General features: G+C 40.1%; 1 long non-coding RNA gene across 1 annotated transcript in view; it reads right to left on the bottom strand.

The window, feature by feature from the left end:
- LOC122210666 overlaps positions 1–19,153 on the bottom strand; it is a 237,897-nt gene that overhangs the window by 4,859 nt on the left and 213,885 nt on the right. The window contains exon 6 of the long non-coding RNA XR_006198162.1: positions 6,092–6,430. This is a non-coding gene — a long non-coding RNA (uncharacterized LOC122210666). The remainder of the gene's footprint in view (positions 1–6,091; positions 6,431–19,153) is intronic.

A 19,153-nucleotide genomic window follows, 5' to 3' on the forward strand; every position in this document is an offset into this window, starting at 1 on the left:
AAACTGGACAATCCCTTGGTACAGAACAGTAAATGCACATGAAGGTGATTTACTGTTGTAAGCAGAGAAATTCATTAGCTGTTCACATCATGAATGCTAAGATTTCCCACATTCCCCTTCCTTGGTTCCCAGAATGTGGACAGCCAGGCCTATAAAAGTAGGAATACCCAAATACCTGGAAAGCAGGGGATTGAAAGATCCATCTCTCAAGAATTTGACCACCCCAAGAAAAAAACAAACAAAAAAAAAAAACCCAAAATATTGATATTGAGTAAGCCAGATCACCTTACCCTCAAACCCAGGCCCTACAAGTCTTGTCCAGGAACCCAGAAAAAACAATCAGCTGTTTATTGCCCATTGTAGGCAGCCACAAACCAACAGATAGTTTCCTAATGGAAGACAAGGACCAAAATAAACATAACAAAGAGGCAACTTACAAAAAACAAACTATACAGGGAGAAGACATTTTTTAAAACTATCATTATTGGGGCTCCTGGGTGGCTTGGTTGGTTAAGCGTCCGACTTTGGCTCAGGTCATAATCTCACGGTCCGTGAGTTCGAGCCCCACGTCGGGCTCTGTGCTGACAGCTCAGAGCCTGGAGCCTGTTTCAGATTCTGTGTCTCCCTCTCTCTCTGCTCCTCACCTGTTCATGCTCTGTCTCTCTCTGTCTCAAAAATAAATAAACGTTAAAAAAAAAATTTTTTTTTAAATAAATAAATAAAAAAAATAAAACTATCATTATTACATTCAGAGAGAGAAGTAAAGACATCCCAAACATGAAACAAAAATTTGCTATACAAAGGAATGTTCCAAGAACAAAGAGTTCTTAGAAATTAAATATATAATAGTGGACATTATAATTCCTGTGGTAGGCAGAATAAGGGTTCCCAAAGATGTCTAAATCCTAAACATAAACAAAAGGGACTTAACAGATGTGACTAAGGTTAGAGGTTTTAAGATGGGGAGATTATCCTGTATTGTTAGGTGGGCCCAATCTAGTTACATGAGCTCTTAAAAGCTGGAAACTTTTCCAACAGGAGACTGAGAGATGCCATGATAGAAGAAGAGGCAGGAGAGATTAGAAGTATGAGAAGGACTCCATTCACTGTTGCTGGCTTTGAAGATGGAGGAAAGGAGTCATGAACCAAGAAATGTGGGTAGCATCTAGAAGCTAGAAAAGCCCTTAACTGAGAGCCATCAAGAAAATGCAGACCTACATTCACAGACCAACTACAAAATGCAATTCTACAATCACATGAAACTGAACTCTGCCAACAACCTGAATAGGCAAAGAAAAATTCCTCCCAAGATCCCCCAGAAAGGAACATAGCCCTCCAGATATCTTGACTTTAGTTCGGTAAGACTCACATTAGACTTCTGATCCTTATAACTGTAAAATGATACATATATGTTAAGTCACTCCATGGAATATAAAGTGAAGCGAATTTCCTAGAAAGCAGAACAAAAAACAAACAGCTGGAAAACAGAGGAGAAAATATAAGGAAATTAGAAGTCTAATCCCAGCAATCCAATATCAAAAAAAAAAAAAAAAAAAAAAAAAAAGCTCAAGAAAGAGAAGGAGGAAACAGAAGGAAATCACCAGGAAATAATTCAAGAAATTTCTCCAAGTGGAATGACATAATTTTCAGATTTGAAGGGCTCACTGAGGGCCCAGAACACAGCACATACTTATTAAATACAGAACACTGATGACAAAGATCCTATAATTCCCAGAGATGAAAAATATTTGATCACTTTCAAAGTAAAAGGAAAAAGAATGATTTTGACTTTTAAACAAGACTAGTGGACAACAAAGGCTTACCCTTAATTTACTGGAGACTCATTGCTTCTGTGAACAATCAGAGCAATGTTTCCAATGATGGGAATTGTACAAATAAAAAAGACTGTAAGAAACATATCACCAATTCTGGCAAAAATTATTAATAACACCACCTCTGCCCTTGATGGATACGGATCAGTCACAACTCTTTGACACAAGTAGAGAGAGACAATAGCATGACTCTAGATTTCCTGTTGTCTAGATATGGGGCCATTTGTATTATCACTAATACTGCTTGCTGCACTTGGGCCAATAAAGCAGGTAAAATAAAAAGACTAAGCATCCTTTGTAGGAAAAAAAGCTACTTGACTTTCTAAGGTTGATCCTCAAGGCCTATGGGATTTGTTCTCTTGTCCTGGGGTGGGCAATTGGAGTTATTGGTGTTGAAGTATCTTACAGGCAACAGTAATTGTTCTTGTTGTTGTCAGAGTAGTTGTGATATTAGTCCACCTTATTTTCTCCTGTTTTAAATGCATCTTCTCAATCACTCTCTTGCCAGATGATCTCTCAATACACTTGGCTATGGAGACAACTGGGCAATTCTCTCTTGGAGATTGGGTAAAGATCTGGATCTCAAGCATATCCAGAGTTGGTTAACTTCTCAAAAGTGAGAGAATGACCACAAGACAGGCCTGAGAGACTGAGTATAGAAATGGACAATGGTCGGATTACATATGACAACAGAACTCTGAACCACAACCAGTTCAAGAAGCCAAATCATTGCAAATCACAAATCTCTGCAGCAAACAGCACAAGAACAGTCAGGACTTGGTCAATGACTGCCAGCTTCCCTATTTTTGTCCCTGTTTCTAAAGCAGTACTAACCAGAGAAAGCCAAATACGCTGAGTGTATCAATCATGTGACTAAAATCTTTCACTAAAATCTACACATGGCTTTCAAGATTTAAACCATACTTCTTAGCATATCTTACAAATTTCTACTGTATTCATCAGTACTCTTTTAATTACAAGTGATAGAAACCCAATTGAAGGAAGTTTACATAAAAAAGGTAATTACTGGTTCATATGACTGGAAATAAGAGGAGAAAAGTAGAATTCAGGTATAATTGGGTCTTGATGAAGCTAATGAGCCTTGGGCATTGTTCAAGGTAGGGAAAAGAAGCTAATGTGATCTTCTGGGTAGAACCCTATGGGCTACTCAATGTACTGTTGTGTTTTCCAGGGATGATGTGTAATCAGTATGGATATGTCACGTGCTTGTACTATGAACGATCATAAAGTTCAGAGGAGATTATCATGGTGGAGAGAAGCCAGACATACTAGTTTCTTTGGAGCCCACAACCCTAATAACAACTTTCTGGCATAAGTCTCTTTGATGATGTCACCAACTGGAGCCTTTGATAAGGGAGGCAGCCTCTACGTGGAGACACCCCTTTGGTCTTGGAACTGTTGCCCCTCTGACTTTAAGCAACTAAGAACCAATAATTTGGCTCCTAAAGAAACTGAATGCCTGACCTATAGAGGCTTGGAACTGTTTGCCTGATCTTCTCATTTTGAGCAGGGTCAACATGGACTCAATGACTAACAGTGTAGGAAGGGGCCCAATAAGCCTCACTGATGAAATGCAAATGGTGTATTCAAGAATACAACCAGCTTGGACTTAGTAGTATCTTTACACACACAAAAAGTGGCAGCTACCCCTTTAGATTGATATGGCTTAGATCGTAAGGCTAATGACCACTTGTTTGAGTACACTGCTCATCATGTCCCCCAACATTAGACATGTGGGCCAAAGTAGGGTCATAATGGGTCCCTGTAAATTTTGAAAAATTTACTTGTAATGAGAGAGGTTATGCATATGTGAGGGTAGGAGAAATACGGAATTCTCTGTACCTTCTTCTCAATTTTGCTAAATTGCTAAACTGTTCTAAAAAACAAAATACTCTTGTCCTTCTTACATCTTCCCCTTCTGGATTAAAGGTCTAAATACAAGTAGGGGCACTTGGGTGGCTCAGTTGGTTAAGTGTCCGACTTCAGCTCAGGTCATTATCTCACAGTCCGTGGGTTCCAGCCCCACCTCAGGCTCTGTGCTGATAACTCAGATTCAGAGCCTGCTTCAGATTCTGTGTGTCCCTCTCTCTGCCCCTTCCCCACTCGTACTGTATCTCCTTCTAAAAAATAAATAAAAACATTAAAAAACAAAGAAATATAAGTAGAGGATGATTGGATAAAGGCATATTTGTAGCTAATAGAATGGAGCACATTGATTTTTTGGCAGTAGAGGGAACATCTTAAGATCCAAGGGCCATGGGAAAGAAAGGACATTAATGATCTTTTTGTTTCAGAACTGTACTGGAGTTCACAAAACCTCTCTCAAACTCTTGCAAGTGTCTTAAATTTAACTGTTAAGTCTCATATTCTCCCCCAGACAGCTCTCGCCACTCTTTGGGCACTATTCCCTTTAATCCTGTCAAGAAATCTATTGGGAATGGCAGAAGATGGCCTCGGTGTCTATAATGCCCAGGCAAAAACAAAAACAAAAATCCTGTCCATACCACTGGATGTCTTCTTCACTCACACTTCTGTAGCTATCACTCCGTCATTCAACGGGGCAGAAAAATGCCACTCGACTGGTTGTATGAACAAACTGGACAGGTTGGGCTGACTGCTCTTAGGTAGTCCCTCCAAAGGAATTCCTGGACTCAATTACTCAAACTGAACTGGGAGCTCTGAAACCTGCCAGACAGCTGGGAGACCACACCAGCTGCACTGTTGCCCCTCTGACTAGAACCAGATTTAGGGGTCCCAACAATTATAAACAACATTTTCTTTCCAGGGGCACCCTCTATGCCCCTGGGACTGTGCTTCCTATATGGAAACTGGGCATTCACTTGCCTCTCTCCAAAAATCTTGCTGCTTTGCACATTAGGGGTAAACATAAGAGACCTTTAATTATTTAAGGAAACACCATAAGTAAGTCATGTAGCCCTCAGGCAGCAGCAGAGATCTCTCCAAAATGAGGCTTTGTTATCTCAGGAAAATTTCCAGAGGGTTAACTGACTTATTATTGATGTGATCCCTATGGTGTAAGTCATCCTATTAGATTAGAAAAGATGATTCAAAACTTGTTCCTGAAAATACAAATCACAACCACACAGAGATATAACCTCACACCTGTCAGAGTGGCTAAAATGAACAACTCAGGAAACAACAGATGCTGACGAGGATGCAGAGAAACGGGAACCCTCTTGCACTGTTGGTGGGAATGCAAACTCGTGCAGCTGCTCTGGAAAACAGTGTGGAGGTTCCTCAAAAAATTAAAAATAGATCTACCCTATGACCCAGCAATAGCACTGCTAGGAATTTACCCAAGGGATACAGGAGTATTGATGCATAGGGGCACTTGTACCCCAATGTTTATAGCAGCACTCTCAACAATAGCCAAATGATGGAAAGAGCCTAAATGTCCATCAACTGATGAATGGATAAAGAACTTGTGGTTTATATATACAACGGAATACTACTTGGCAATGAGAAAGAATGAAATCCTGCCATTTGCAGCAACATGGATAGAACTGGAGGGTATTATGCTGAGTGAAATAAGTCAGAAAAGGACAGGTATATGTTTTCACTCATATGTGGATTTGAGAAACTTAACAGAAGACCATGGGGGAGGGGAAGGGGAAAAAATAATTACAGAGAGGGCGGGAGGCAAACCATAAGAGACTCTTAAATACAGAGAACAGTGTGAGGGTGGATGGGGGGGTAATGGGTGATGGGCATTAAGGAGGGCACTTGTTGGGATGAGCACTGGGTGTTGTATGTAAGCCAATCTGACAATAAATTATATTTTTTAAAAAAGAAAAAAAAATTGATCAGCATTAAAATTTAAAAAAAAAAAATTGTCCCTGACTCTAGTGGAGTGATCACTGACACCACCTTGACCCTGGAAGGTATTCAGGTCATCTTCAGTTCACTGGCCAGGGCTGTCATGGATAAGTTACCCTAGATGTCTTCTTTACAGACCAAGGCAGAGTCCGTGTGGCGTGTAATACTGTACCTGTGTTAATACCTAAGGCCAAGTGGAAAAGTCAATACAGAAACTAAAGGAGAAAGCCATATGGCTATGTAAGACTCTGATGGCTTTTGGAATTTGTTTTGCTAGTTGTATCCAGGATCCTGGAGGTATGATTGTGCAGATTTGCCCCAACCCGCTGCAATTGGAATGCTGTGGATAGCAGCCTTAATTAAATGCTGTGAGAGACAGATTAAATGGAGTCAGCCCTCACCTCGGTAGGTGGCTGACAGAGTGCAATACTCATCGGAAACTTCTCCGCGGGTCTCTCATGTTTCTGCACATCTTGTTCCAGACTGTCCTTTCAAAGATGACTGTATAGTGAGCACTCTTGGAAGACAGAGAGAGTAGAGTGTTTCCTCTGAAGCAAAGGGTAGATTTGCTTACAGCCTTGTAGATAGTGTTTCCCTCGAAGGCAAAAGTCAGGCAAAGTTACTGCCCATGTAAGATGTGGGTGCCCCAAACTCAGGTTTCTTCTCCTGTAATGCCACCTGCTGTACGTGCAGGCCTCTATATCATCCGGTGGGAGTTGGGATTCAGACTGTTGCCCCTGCTGAAAAAAAAAAAAGAAATGTCAGTACTATGGCTACTGTTTCTCTGTGGATAATAAAGCCCTTGGTCTCTGATCCAGGAATATTGTAACAATATCCACAAAACTGTGGCAGGCTAATTTGCTAGCTTGTAAGCAGGATAAAGTCTCACACCCTTCACAGTGCTTAACCACCATGTTCTCAAAATCCTAGATTTTTTTTTTTAGATTCCTTCTCCTGTATTCAGTAATGATCCTCAAGGAGATTGTCAATAGTAAGGAAGGTACAATTTATCTATCAGACTGGAGGAGCTGGTAGGGCTTCCAAGTGGAGATGACCAATGCAGAATTGGATATTGTAGTATTTGGTATATGAGTGATATTAAAGCCATAGTTTTGATAAAGGCTACCCAGGAAGAACATATAATGTAAGTGGTGTGCCTGGGCCAGCTCACCCCTGCTCACAAGAGCCAATTTTGTGTACATCTTCCTAATCCTGTGTTCAGTGACTTCATGTTGGTAGCTTGAAGTTGGCCATATGAGGATATTAATGCCATGGAAATTAGCAAATGCTACAAATCAAAGGTTTCCCCCAACTCTTGTGAGAACTAGTTGTTATCAGCATGCCACAATGGGGGCAGGTTCCTTACTCTATCCTCCTGTCCAATGTGGAGAATAATTTTGCCTATATCATGGGATTGCTTAGAGGATTAGGCAAGGAAATCTATAAAGCATGTAGAATAGCCTTGGTATATATTGTATTTAATTGAATCTAAGATGCTACCAAATTGAAGATGCAGCCTTATTTTACATCAGACTGTCGAAATAGAAAAAAACACTGCTGGGGCGCCTAAGTGGCTCAGTTGGTTGGTTGAGCGTCCAAATCTTGACTTTGGCTCAGGTCGTGATCCCAGGGTCATGGGATTGAGCCCTGCGCCCGGCTGTGTGCTGAGCTTAGAGCCTGCTTAAGTTTCTCCCTCTGCACCTCTCCCCTGTTCATGCTCGCTCTCTCTCTCTCAAATTAAAAAAATAATAAATAAATAAATAATGGAAAAAACACTGCTAATTAAACTATGCTTTCTTACCACATGTTTGTAGGACATGTCTCAATTCCAATAATGGTAAAGTGTGAAAAAATGTCTGTCTTAGAATGAATAACGTACAGTAGCTTGTTTATAAAATGCTTCACTGTATATTATCATTGCGATGAGCCACAATGGGTGTATGTGTAGTAAAATGTCATCTGTCTTATTCTACCATTTTAATCCTTAATCTATTCAAAACTTCTAAAAATAATATTGCTGAGAAATCAGACAGTTTGTATTAATGAATGCATGGGATATAAGTAGGAAGGGAGGAGGAGATTGGAAATATGACTATATTTCAAAATAAAACCAAACACAAATTTCACTGAATTTTAAATTTAAATATTATTTTTTAATGAGAATTAAACATATGAGAAACATCGGTGGGATCCTACAATAATACTTACAATCATAAATAAGTGAATGCAAAATTAGGAGTCCTCTGAACAATTTTGCACATTTAAAACAGCATGTAAACTTATATGAAAATGAGGGGAGTATTAAGTGTATTTATTTGACTAATTATGTACATCCTGAGAAAATGATAAGAAACTGGTAAATAATTACAAAGGAAGAGGGCTGCCTAAAGTGTAATTATCTCAAGTCTGTGGGAATGAATTTATATTGTATAAAGAAAAATTCCTGGAAACAAATGAATACAGGCTATCAAATTTGGAGAGAGAAGAGAGACTACTACGTTTGCACAGGAAAACGTCAAAGGGAAATGTTGGTTATTTTTTTTTACACCACTGCAACTAAAAATAAAATAGAAGAGCCTAACATAATTATGTGAAGAATTTGCAGCTATTACCCAGAATACAGTTTCAAGCAGGCTACACAATACAATGACCTTCAGCAAAACTTGACTCCAAACCCCATCGAAGTAATCTCCAGTTCCCTCTGTGGAAGCTTAAGGTGCAGCATAAGATCTGGCTTTTGACCTCAAAATAACTCCAGAGCTCAGCACACTGTTTCCGGACTCACTGCCTAATGCACATGTGCCAGCTGCCCACAGCCGAGGCACTCTACTGGAAGTGGTTTGCAAGCCACTTTTCAGACCATGTTGGGAAGGACACTCCCAGAGACCAGGGTAATGGACAAGGCATGAAATTTTCAATCAGGAGATGTATTTCGGGTATGTCATTTAGGCATGTGCCTGGGGCAAAGCAGCCTGTCATCCCTAGAGTTCTCATCAAAAAGGAAATAGTAAAACTTGCCTTTTAGAAATCATGAGACTCTTGAAAGCATCTATTTTTGAAAGTACTTTTTAAGTTTTAAAAGTGCTTTACAAATATAATAAGGAATTATTATCGCTATGACCACTACCACTCTTGTTTTCCCTGCAGAGCTGGCAAAGTCACAGTCACCATAGCATTGTATTATGAACTTGGGACAGAATTCCACACAAAATGAGTAGTAGATAATTATTTGATAGTGAAGGTATATTAAGATGTCTTCTTTTTTTATTTTATTTTTGATTTTTTAAAATTTACATCCAAATTAGTTAGCATATAGTGAAACAATGATTTCAGGAGTAGATTCCTTAGTGCCCCTTACCCATTTAGCCCATCCCCCCCTCCCACAACCCCTCCAGGAACCCTCAGTTTGTTCTCCATATTTATGAGTCTCTTCTGTTTTGTCCCCCTCCCTGTTTTTATGTTATTTTTGTTTCCCTTCCCTTATGTTCGTCTGTTTTGTCTCTTAAAGTCCTCATATGAGTGAAGTCATATGATTTTTGTCTTTCTCCGACTAATTTCACTTGGCATAATACCCTCCAGTTCCATCCACGTAGTTGCAAATGGCAAGATTTCATTCTTTTTGATTGCTGAGTAATACTCCATTGTGTGTGTGTGTGTGTGTGTGTGTGTGTGTGTGTGTGTATATATATATATATATATATATATATATATATATATATATATATATACCACATCTTCTTTATCCATTCATCCCTCGATGGACTTTTGGGCTCTTTCCATACTTTGGCTATTGTTGATAGTGCTGCTATAAACATGTCCCTTCGAAACAGCACACCTGTATTCCGTGGATAAATGCCTAGTAGTGCAATTGCTGGGTCGTAGGGTAGTTCTATTTTTAGTTTTTTGAGGAACCTCCATACTGTTTTCCAGAGTGGCTGCATCAGCTTGCATTCCCACCAACAATGCAAAAGAGATCCTCTTTCTCCACATCCTCGCCAACATCTGTTGTTGCCTGAGTTGTTAATGTAAGCCATTCTGACAGGTGTAAGGTGGTATCTCATTGTGGTTTTGATTTGTATTTCCCTGATGATGAGTGATGTTGGGCATTTTTTCATGTGTCAGTTGGCCATCTGGATGTCTTCCTTGAAGAAGTGTCTATTCATGTCTTATGCCCATTTCTTCACTGGATTATTTGTTTTTTGGGTGTTGAGGTTGATAAGTTCTTTATAGATTTTGGATACAAACCCTTTATCTGACATGTCATTTGCAAATATCTTCTCACATTCTGTTGGTTGCCTTTTAGTTTTGCTGATTGTTTCCTTTGCTGTGCAGAAGCTTTTTATCTTGATGAGGCCCCAGTAGTTCATTTTTGCTTTTGTTTCCCTTGCCTCCGGAGACACGTTGAGTAAGAAGTTGCTGCGGGCAAGATCAAAGAGGTTTTTTCCTGCTTTCTCCTCAAGGATTTTGATGGCTTCCTGTCTTACATCGAGGTCTTTCACCCATTTTGAGTTTATTTTTGTGTATGGTGTAAGAAAGTGATCCAGGTTCATTCTTCTGCCTGTCGCTGTCCAGTTTTCTCAGCACCACTTGCTGAAGAGACTGTCTTTATTCCATTGGATATTCTTTCCTGCTTTGTCAAAGATTAGTTGGTCATACGTTTGTGGGTCCATTTCTGGGTTCTCTATTCTGTTCTATTGATCTGAGCGTCTGTTCTTGTGCCAGTACCATACTGTCTTGATGATTATAGCTTTGTAGTATAGCTTGAAGTCTGGGATTGTGATGCCTCCTGCTTTGGTTTTCTTTTCCAAGATTGCTTTGGCTATTTGGGGTCTTTTCTTGTTCCATACACATTTTAGGATTATTTGTTCTAGCTCTGTGAAGAATGCTGGTGTTACTTTGATAGGGATTGCATTGGATATGTAGATTGCTTTGGGTAGTATCGATATTTTAACAATATTTGTTTTTCCTATCCAGGAGCATGGAATCTTTTTCCAATTTTTTTGTGTCTTCTTCAATTTCTTTCATAAGCTTTCCATAGTTTTCAGTGTATAGATTTTTCACCTCTTTGGTTAGATTTATTCCGAGGTATTTTATGGTTTTTGGTGCAATTGTAAATGGGATCGATTCCTTGATTTCTCTTTCTGTTACTTCATTGTTGGTGTATAGGAATGCAACCGATTTCTGTGCATTGATTTTATATCCTGCAAATTTGCTGAATTCATGAATCAATTCTAGCAGTTTTTTGGTGGAATCTTTGGGGTTTTCCCAAAGTATCATGTCATCTGTGAAGAGTGATAGTTTGACATCCTCCTGGCTGATTTGGATGCCTTTTATTTCTTTGTGTTGTCTGATTGAAGAGGCTAAGACTTCCAATACTATGTTGAATAACAGTGGTGAGAGTGGACATCCCTGTCTTGTTCCTGATCTTAGGGGGAAAGCTCTCAGTTTTTCCCCATTGAGGATGATATTAGCATTGAGTCATTCATATATGGCTTTTATGATCTCGAGGTATGATCCTTCTATCCCTACTTTCTTGAGGGTTTTTATCAAGAAAGGATGCTGTATTTTGTCAAATGCTTTCTCTGCATCTATTGAGAGGATCATATGGTTCTTGTCCTTTCTTTTATCGATGTGATGAATCACATTAATTGTTTTGCAGATATTGAATCAGCCCTTAATCCCAGGTATAAATTCTGCTTGGTGGTGGTGAATAATTTTTTTAATGTATTGTTGGATCCGGTTGGCTAATATCTTGTTGAGGATTTTTGCATCCATGTTCATCAGGGAAATTGGTCTATAGTTCTCCTTTTTAGTGGGGTCTCTGTCTGGTTTTGGGATCAAGGTAATGCTGGCCTCATAGAAAAAGTTTGGAGGTTTTCCTTCCATTTCTATTTTTTGGAACAGCTTCAAGAGAATAGGTGTTAACTCTTCCTTAAACGTTTGGTAGAATTCCCCTGGAAAGCCGTCTGGCCCTGGACTCTTGTTTTTTGGCAGAGTTTTGATTACTAATTCGATTTCCTTACTGGTTATGGGTCTGTTCAAATTTTCTATTTCTTCCTGTTTCAGTTTTGGTAGTGTATATGTTTCTAGGAATTTGTCCATTTCTTCCAGATTACCCATTTTATTGGCATATACCTGCTCATAATATTCTGTTATTATTGTTTTTATTTCTGTTGTGTTGGTTGTGATCTCTCCTCTTTCATTCTTGATTTTATTTATTTGGGTCCTTTCCTTTTTCTTTGGGATCAAACTGGCTAGTGCTTTATCAATTTTGTTAATTTTTTCAAAGAACCAGCTTCTGGTTTCATTGATCTGTTCTACTGGTTTTTTTTTTATTTTGATAGCATTAATTTCTGCTCTAATCTTTATTATTTCCTGTCTTCTGCTGGTTTTGGGTTTTATTTGCTGTTCTTTTTCCAGCTCCTTGAGAGACAGAGAGAGACAGAGCATGAGCAGGGCAGGGGCAGAGAGAGGAGGAGACAGATTCTGAGGCAGGCTCCAGGCTCTGAGCTGTCAGCACAGAGCCCTACGCAGGGCTCGAACTCACAAACTTCGAGATCATGACCTGAGTCGAAGTCAGGCGCCTGAGCCACCCAGGCACCCCAAAATGTCTTCTTAACACACGTGTTTCAAGATAGAAGTATCACTTTTTTCTTTGTTTTTTCATTTTTTTAATGTTTACTTTTGAGAGAGAGAGGAGGGGCAGAAGCGGGGGAGGGGCAGAGGGAGAGAGTGAGAGACAGAATCTGAAGCAGCCTCCAGGCTCTGAGCTGTCAGCACAGAGCCTGACGTGGGGCTTGAACCCACGAACCATGAAATCATGACCTGAGCTGAAGTCGGACCCTTAACCAACTAAGCCACCCAGGCGCCCCCTTTTATTATTATTATTATTATTATTATTATTATTATCATTATTATTATTATAAAGTCTAAAGGAATGCTAGAAAAATCATGGGCTTTTAATTCAGACAGACTGGGATTTGAATCAGGATTTAATACCTTACTAGCTGTATGATAGTAGGCAGTTTACTTAACCTCTCCGAGTTTAGGGAGCCCCACCTCCCAGGCTTATGGGCATTTCAGTGTGTAAAGTGCCGACCTAGCTTGATGAATTCTAGCTTCCTCTCTCTGGTCTTAAATACTTTGTCTTTTTTCCTTACATTTTGCAGGGAGCTCTGGAAGAACTCAGTGGGGTTACGGGTGATGCTGTGTAGACTGGTAACAGCATTTATTCCGTTCTTTCTATATATCAGGCACTGTGCTGAGTCTTCCCATAACTGTTTTCATTTAATCCTTACACAACCCTATAAGAAAGGCATTAACGAATGTACTGTATTAGTTTACTATTAGTGTTGCAGCACATAACCAGAATTTTAGTGGCTTAACGTCCATGCGCTCTCCAGCTTCTAGAGAACACTCGTTTTCCTTAGTTAGAGGCCCCTGCCTCGCTCTGACCTCTGCTTCTGCTGTACCATCTTTCAGTTTCCTGCCTCCCTCTTTCCTGTATCAGGACCATAGTGATTACATGGCACCCACCTAGATAATCTCCCCATCTCAAGATCCTTAGTCACGGCTGCAAAGTCCTGTTTGCCGTGTGAGGTAACATACTCACAGGTTCTGGGGATTAGGAAGTGGACTCTTGGAGGAGTCATTCTGTCTACCACACATGCCTGTTTAACAAATGAGGGAACGGAGGCTTCTCAGCTCGGGCACTTCGTAATCAGAATCCAGGTTCTCCATCTTTGCTCTGTACCCAGAAGCAATGTAGCCATTTGGTATGAGCAGGTGTGCCTCATTTTTAGGCGTGGCTATCACATTGATTGTGGTGACGACATTTGGTAAGGATCAGACATGAGTTTATTTTGTCCATTGTCTTGAGCTCAGAAGCCGTATTTATTATCTACTACCCAACTGATCACCTTCAAGAAAAACTTAGTATCTACCTGGCATGGTACCAGTTGTTACAAAGAATTAAAAACCCAATGCATTTGTCCCTGAGGGAATTTCCAAAACAAACAATATAAAAACACAAAAGTATATGTGTCAGACTGAAGCCCAGTGGGGATTGCTGCACCTACTGAGAAGGATAATTAGCACATTTAGTAGTTTGGAATTCTTTCCTGAGTCTTTTGTAATGGAGTTGTTGACTTACTTCAGTTGCTCTATCTTATTTACTATTAATTCATGAAACTATTGACTGAGGCTGAAACTTTGCTTTAAATTTTTTTAATATTCATTTTTGAGAGAGAGAGAGAGAGAGCACGCAAGCAGGGGAAGGGCAGAGAGAGGTGGGAGGGTAGAGAGGATCTGAAGCAGGCTCCCTGCTGACAGCCCAGACCCAATGCAGGGCTGGAACTCAGGAATCATGAGATCATAACCTCAGCCCAAGTCTGATGCTCAACCAACTGAGCCACCCAGGAATCCCTATATAAAAATTTTCAAGTTTGGAGACTCAGGGGCCCAACTGTACTGACAGCTCAGAGCCTGGAGCCTGCTTTGGATTCTGTGTCTCCCTCTGTCTCTGCACCTCTCCAAAATAAATAAACATTAAAAAATATTTAAAGTTTGGATGTTCAGCCTACTTACTGAATTCAAGCAATAATGACTGCTATAGAGATGAGTTCTGCTGAAGCAAATCATTCAAGTTTTCCTCACTAAAAATGGATGAGAACATTTCACTAAAGGTTGGAATTCAGAGAAACATACAAACAAGTCCCCCAATAATAAGTGTGCCAAGTCATTTAAACGTTATCTCTTTTCATTGCTTGTTTTTGCCAGTTTTTAAAGCAGCTTTCTTTCTGGTAAAAATGCTGGTGCCATTTACATCTGGTGCAGAGGAAACCTGGAAGGGAAGGAAGAACACACAAGCATTTGAGGTGTCTGCAAGTGTGGGACCTCAGGAAAAGGAAAGAATCGGAGAAGAGAAAGGGAAAGGAGAGACAAAATGAAGAAGGCTGCAGGGAAAAGAGGCCTCAGGGAGGGAGTACAAGGAAATCCCACGGAACAGCATAACTGCCAGCTTCTGTTGTTGAGAATAAAGGGACCACAATTTCTCTCTTGAACACTGTTGATTTTTTTTTTTTTTCTAATTTAGAAAGGAGACCATTTTAGGTGATCAGGTCCTAGGGCCGTTTGCCACTGCTAACGCTTCTCTCAGGCTGTTCTCTGCACCTACAGTCAGGATGAGAATATTCTAGGGAGGAGAGAGGGAAGGAAAGATGGGAGGAAGTGAGAGAAAGAGGAAGAGAGGGAAGAAAGAACTCTGCCTTGCTGGGGCTGCTGGTCAGGTGCTGAGTTGGCTGAGTGGCCTTTGACCTTTGAGAACAATTTGAATCACGGCTCCCCAGTCATGTTCCAATTGCACGTGCATATTCAGAAGTGCACAAAGTACCTTACAGACGTGGAAGAAAACGTGTCTTTGACCTGGGGCTCTGAAACCACGTGTCACTCAGGGAATCCAGAAACTGAACTCCAGACCAGTGAGAGGAACTGAGCCTCCAGAAGCCCTATGAGTTCCTATCCGCGTCAGTGGCTGGCAGTACAGCTTCGGGAGGATTTGGAAAAACACCGTATCTCAGAGGTGGAAGGGGTCAGGCAAAGCCACGTATGAAACAGAGAAAGTATTCTATCCTGTGCAATACGTGGATAATGAGGCCATTATTTATCCGATTGAACTTGAAGCTTCACGCCCTCTCTGCAGCTTTTCTTCTCCAGTTTGTCCGTGTTTATGGCTTTGAAAACAATTCATGCCTCGACTCCAATGCCAACATGACACTTCTGTTTATATACAGAAGACGCTTCTGCACTGTAATTCTATATTCATAATTCTTAAGGTATTTATATCTGGTAAATTTTTTGCTTAGCTCTTCATGTAACTCAATAGTACTGTATTATCTACTGAAGAATAAAGGAGTGATATAACAAACAGCTTTACTCTGGAGGATTACCTCTTGCATGTTGCCAGATCTTAATTGTCCATCTTTCAGTTCTCTCTCTGTATGACCACAGTAAAGTGTTCCAGAAGGGTTAGCTAATGGCCCGCTGGCTTCAGCTAATTTCCTTCGAGAAGATTTATCTTTGTGTCTGTACCAGTGACTGGATAGCAGCACTTACAGGTTTGTGAAGCACTCCCATGTACCATCAACACAATGATAAAGAACAAAATGCTATCGTTTTTCTCACAATACGTCACTGACAAAAATGAAACATTTGCTAGGTATTTCACACACAAAAAATTTTTACTGACAAAAATGATTAACTATGGAAATTTAATAATTGATGCATACCTTGTAAGAGAAACTTTCTTTAATAACATTTCTGTTATTCTGTTATTCTGTTTGTTGACATTTGGTCAAGAATGGATCTTTTATTTTTTTTAAATTTTCTTTCTTTCTTTATTATTTATTTATTTTTAGGGAGAGAGAGAGTGCAAGTTAGGGAAAGGGGGGGGGGACAGAGAGAGATTGAGAGAGAGAGAGAGAGAGAGAGAGAGAGAGAGAGAGAGAGAGAGAATCCAAAGCAGGCTCCACGCTGAGCATGGGGCTCCATCCCACAACCCCGGGATTATGACCAGAGCAGAAATCAAGAAATCAAGAGTCCGAAGCTTAACCGACTGGGCCAGCCAGATGCCCCAAGAGTGGATCTTTTACATCTAACTATTGACCTATTCCTCTGAGCTAATTTAAGAATGTGGTGGTTGTTCAGAAAGAATCCTCTATGGGCTGATGTGGGGAATTGAAGATTTGCTTCTTCTTCATTCTCTGTGCCCTCTCAGAAGTTTTCCAGGAGAGGCAAATTTGTAATGTAATCACCATTTTGAGGCCTACCGTGAACCAGACCCAGCTGCGCGACTCCCCGTACAGGAGTTATTTGACTCCTCACAGGAATTCTCTGAGGTAAACAATACCCCTACTTTACTTCTAATTGATACATTCAGATCTCATGAGCCTTTGATTGCAAATAAGGTTGTAATTTTAAATGCTCAAGTTATCTGGGGCACCTGGGTGGCTCAGTCGGTTAAGCGGCCGACTTCGGCTCAGGGCGTAATCTCGAGGTCCATGAGTTCGAGCCCTGCATCGGGCTCTGTGCTGACAGCTCGGAGCCTGGAGCCTGTTTCCGATTCTGTGTCTCCCTCTCTCTGACCCTCCCCCGTTCATGCTCTGTCTCTCTCTGTCTCAAAAATCAATAAACGTTAAAAAAATTTTTTTTTAAATGCTCGAGTTATGATACCTCTGACTAGGGACAAGAAACGACCTGACACTGTATTGTCCCTGGTATGTGGTGAGTGTCTTGGGTGCATGTCTTGGCCCTGGAGCAGCCCTGGTTCTTCTGCCCGAGCTTCCCTACAAAGTCTCCAGCCCAGGGCTGTGCTGTGGCTGTCCCTGTGCAGGAGAAGAGGAAGAAGAGGAAAGAAGAGAGAGAAAGTACCTACATGTGTCAGGCAACAGGCTGTGTGTTTTAGCCACACTACCCTTTGGTCCTCATAAACGCCCTGTAAAAGAAGTCCCGTTATTATCCCCATTTTATGGGCTGAAGGAAGGAAAGGGGCCTCCGAGGGGCTGAGGAACACGTTCAGAACGCTGGCAACCAGCAGGCATCAGCCACACACTTAGGTTTGTCTCCTCCCGTGCTCTTCAACTGCTGTGCCAGAGTCAGTATTACTACATTGCTGCTAGATTATAGTAATAGATTTATTGCCAAATACATGCTCTTAAAATACTCGTCTTATTTAATTCTGCCTCAGAGTAGTACAAGCCCATACAGATTCTGCTCAACATGATTGTCTTCACCCACTCAGGCTGCCATAACAAAATATCATAGATTAAGTGGCTTAAACAGCAGACATATTTGTCACAGTTCTGGAGGCTGGAAACTCTAAGATGAATGTGCCAGCCAGTTCTGTTCCTTGCTGAGGGCTCACTTCCTGGTTCATAGAGGGTCATCTTTTCACTGTATCCTCATGACATGGAGACAAAGAAAGAGAAAGAGCAAGCAAGAGACAGTGAGACAGAGAGAGATCTGTGTCTCTTCTTAGAAGACACAAATCTCATGTGGCTTCATCCTCATGACCTAATTACCTCCCAAAGGCCCTGCTTCCAAATATCATCACATTAGGAGTTAGGGCTTCAACATATGAATTTTGAGGTGATGCAAACAGAATGCAGACATTCTGTCCAGGACAACGATGAGTAAAGAAAACTATTTAACAAGAGATGTGTGTCTTCTTCTACATCACAACTATCTTGTCCTATATATTCTTACATCTGGGTATATTTTTAAATACCTTAAATATTACAAAAGTGAATTTGTTCTACGGTGACCACAAGCCCTGGCTTCCCCAGTACAGTTTTGGTTTATGCCTGCTGTCCTGGTAGAATTATTAAGAACACTCCTTCTCACTCTCAAAAGTGTCCTGGTTTGAATAATAAATTATATGGGCATCTTTTTTGTTACCAACATTTCACAATGTTTGTAGATTAGAAAGTTTTGATAATTTTTGAAGCTGGGTGATAGGTATATGGGGATTTATTTAATTTTCATGCTAAAAATCTTAAATACATATATTTATAGTTAAGTTTCTATAGTTATGATTTAAACAAATGAGGAGTATTAATTTGTTTTTAAGTTCAAGCAGTTGTATCTCTTTCAAATATAAAAATATCATTAATGAAGCAATAACTTATACTTCTTTTCTCATGTACAAAAATTGCATTCCTGAAGAGTTGTTGTAACTGAAAGGACACAGATTGAACTATTGTAATTGAAAGTTTTTTGAATGAATTAGGAGTATTTGTTACATTAAAAGACCAGAGGGAATACTGTCACTCAATAAAGAATCTCTTTGTAGAGGTGCCTGGCTGGCTCAGCTGGTAGAGCGTGTGACTCTTGATCTTGGGGTTGTGAGTTCAGGCCCCATGTTGGATGTAGAGATTACTTAAAAATAAAATCTTAAAAAAAAAAAAAAAGAATCTCTTTGTAAAAGTATTATTATTTTTTTTTTTTTTAAGAAGGCAGCGGGAGGATAAGACACAAAAATTTCCTGAAGGAGATGACACTAGAACCAAGGATTATAGGATGAATGAGAAACAGTGATGTGTAGGGAAATACCAGCAAACCAAGTGCATTAGAGACTTCTAGTAATTTAATAATTAAAAATGGACCTTGAATGATTGGTCAGATTAGGAAGAGCTAATGAAGGTGAAACAGAAATTGGACTTTGAGAATTGAATTGGAAGCAAGTTAAATGGAGACAACTAGGGGAAATTATCTAAAAGCCAGATCTTTTTAATTTTATTTTATATTTTTATGTAGTTAACATACAATGTTATATTAGTTTCAGGTGTACAATATAATGATTCAACAATTCTACCCATTACTCAGTGCTCATCACCACAAGCCTACTCATCCCCTTCACCTATTTCATCCATCCCCCCACTCACCTCCCCTCTGGTAACCACCAGTTT

The sequence above is a fragment of the Panthera leo genome, chromosome F2 (assembly GCF_018350215.1).
Source record: "Panthera leo isolate Ple1 chromosome F2, P.leo_Ple1_pat1.1, whole genome shotgun sequence".
Classification (NCBI taxonomy): domain Eukaryota; kingdom Metazoa; phylum Chordata; class Mammalia; order Carnivora; family Felidae; genus Panthera; species Panthera leo.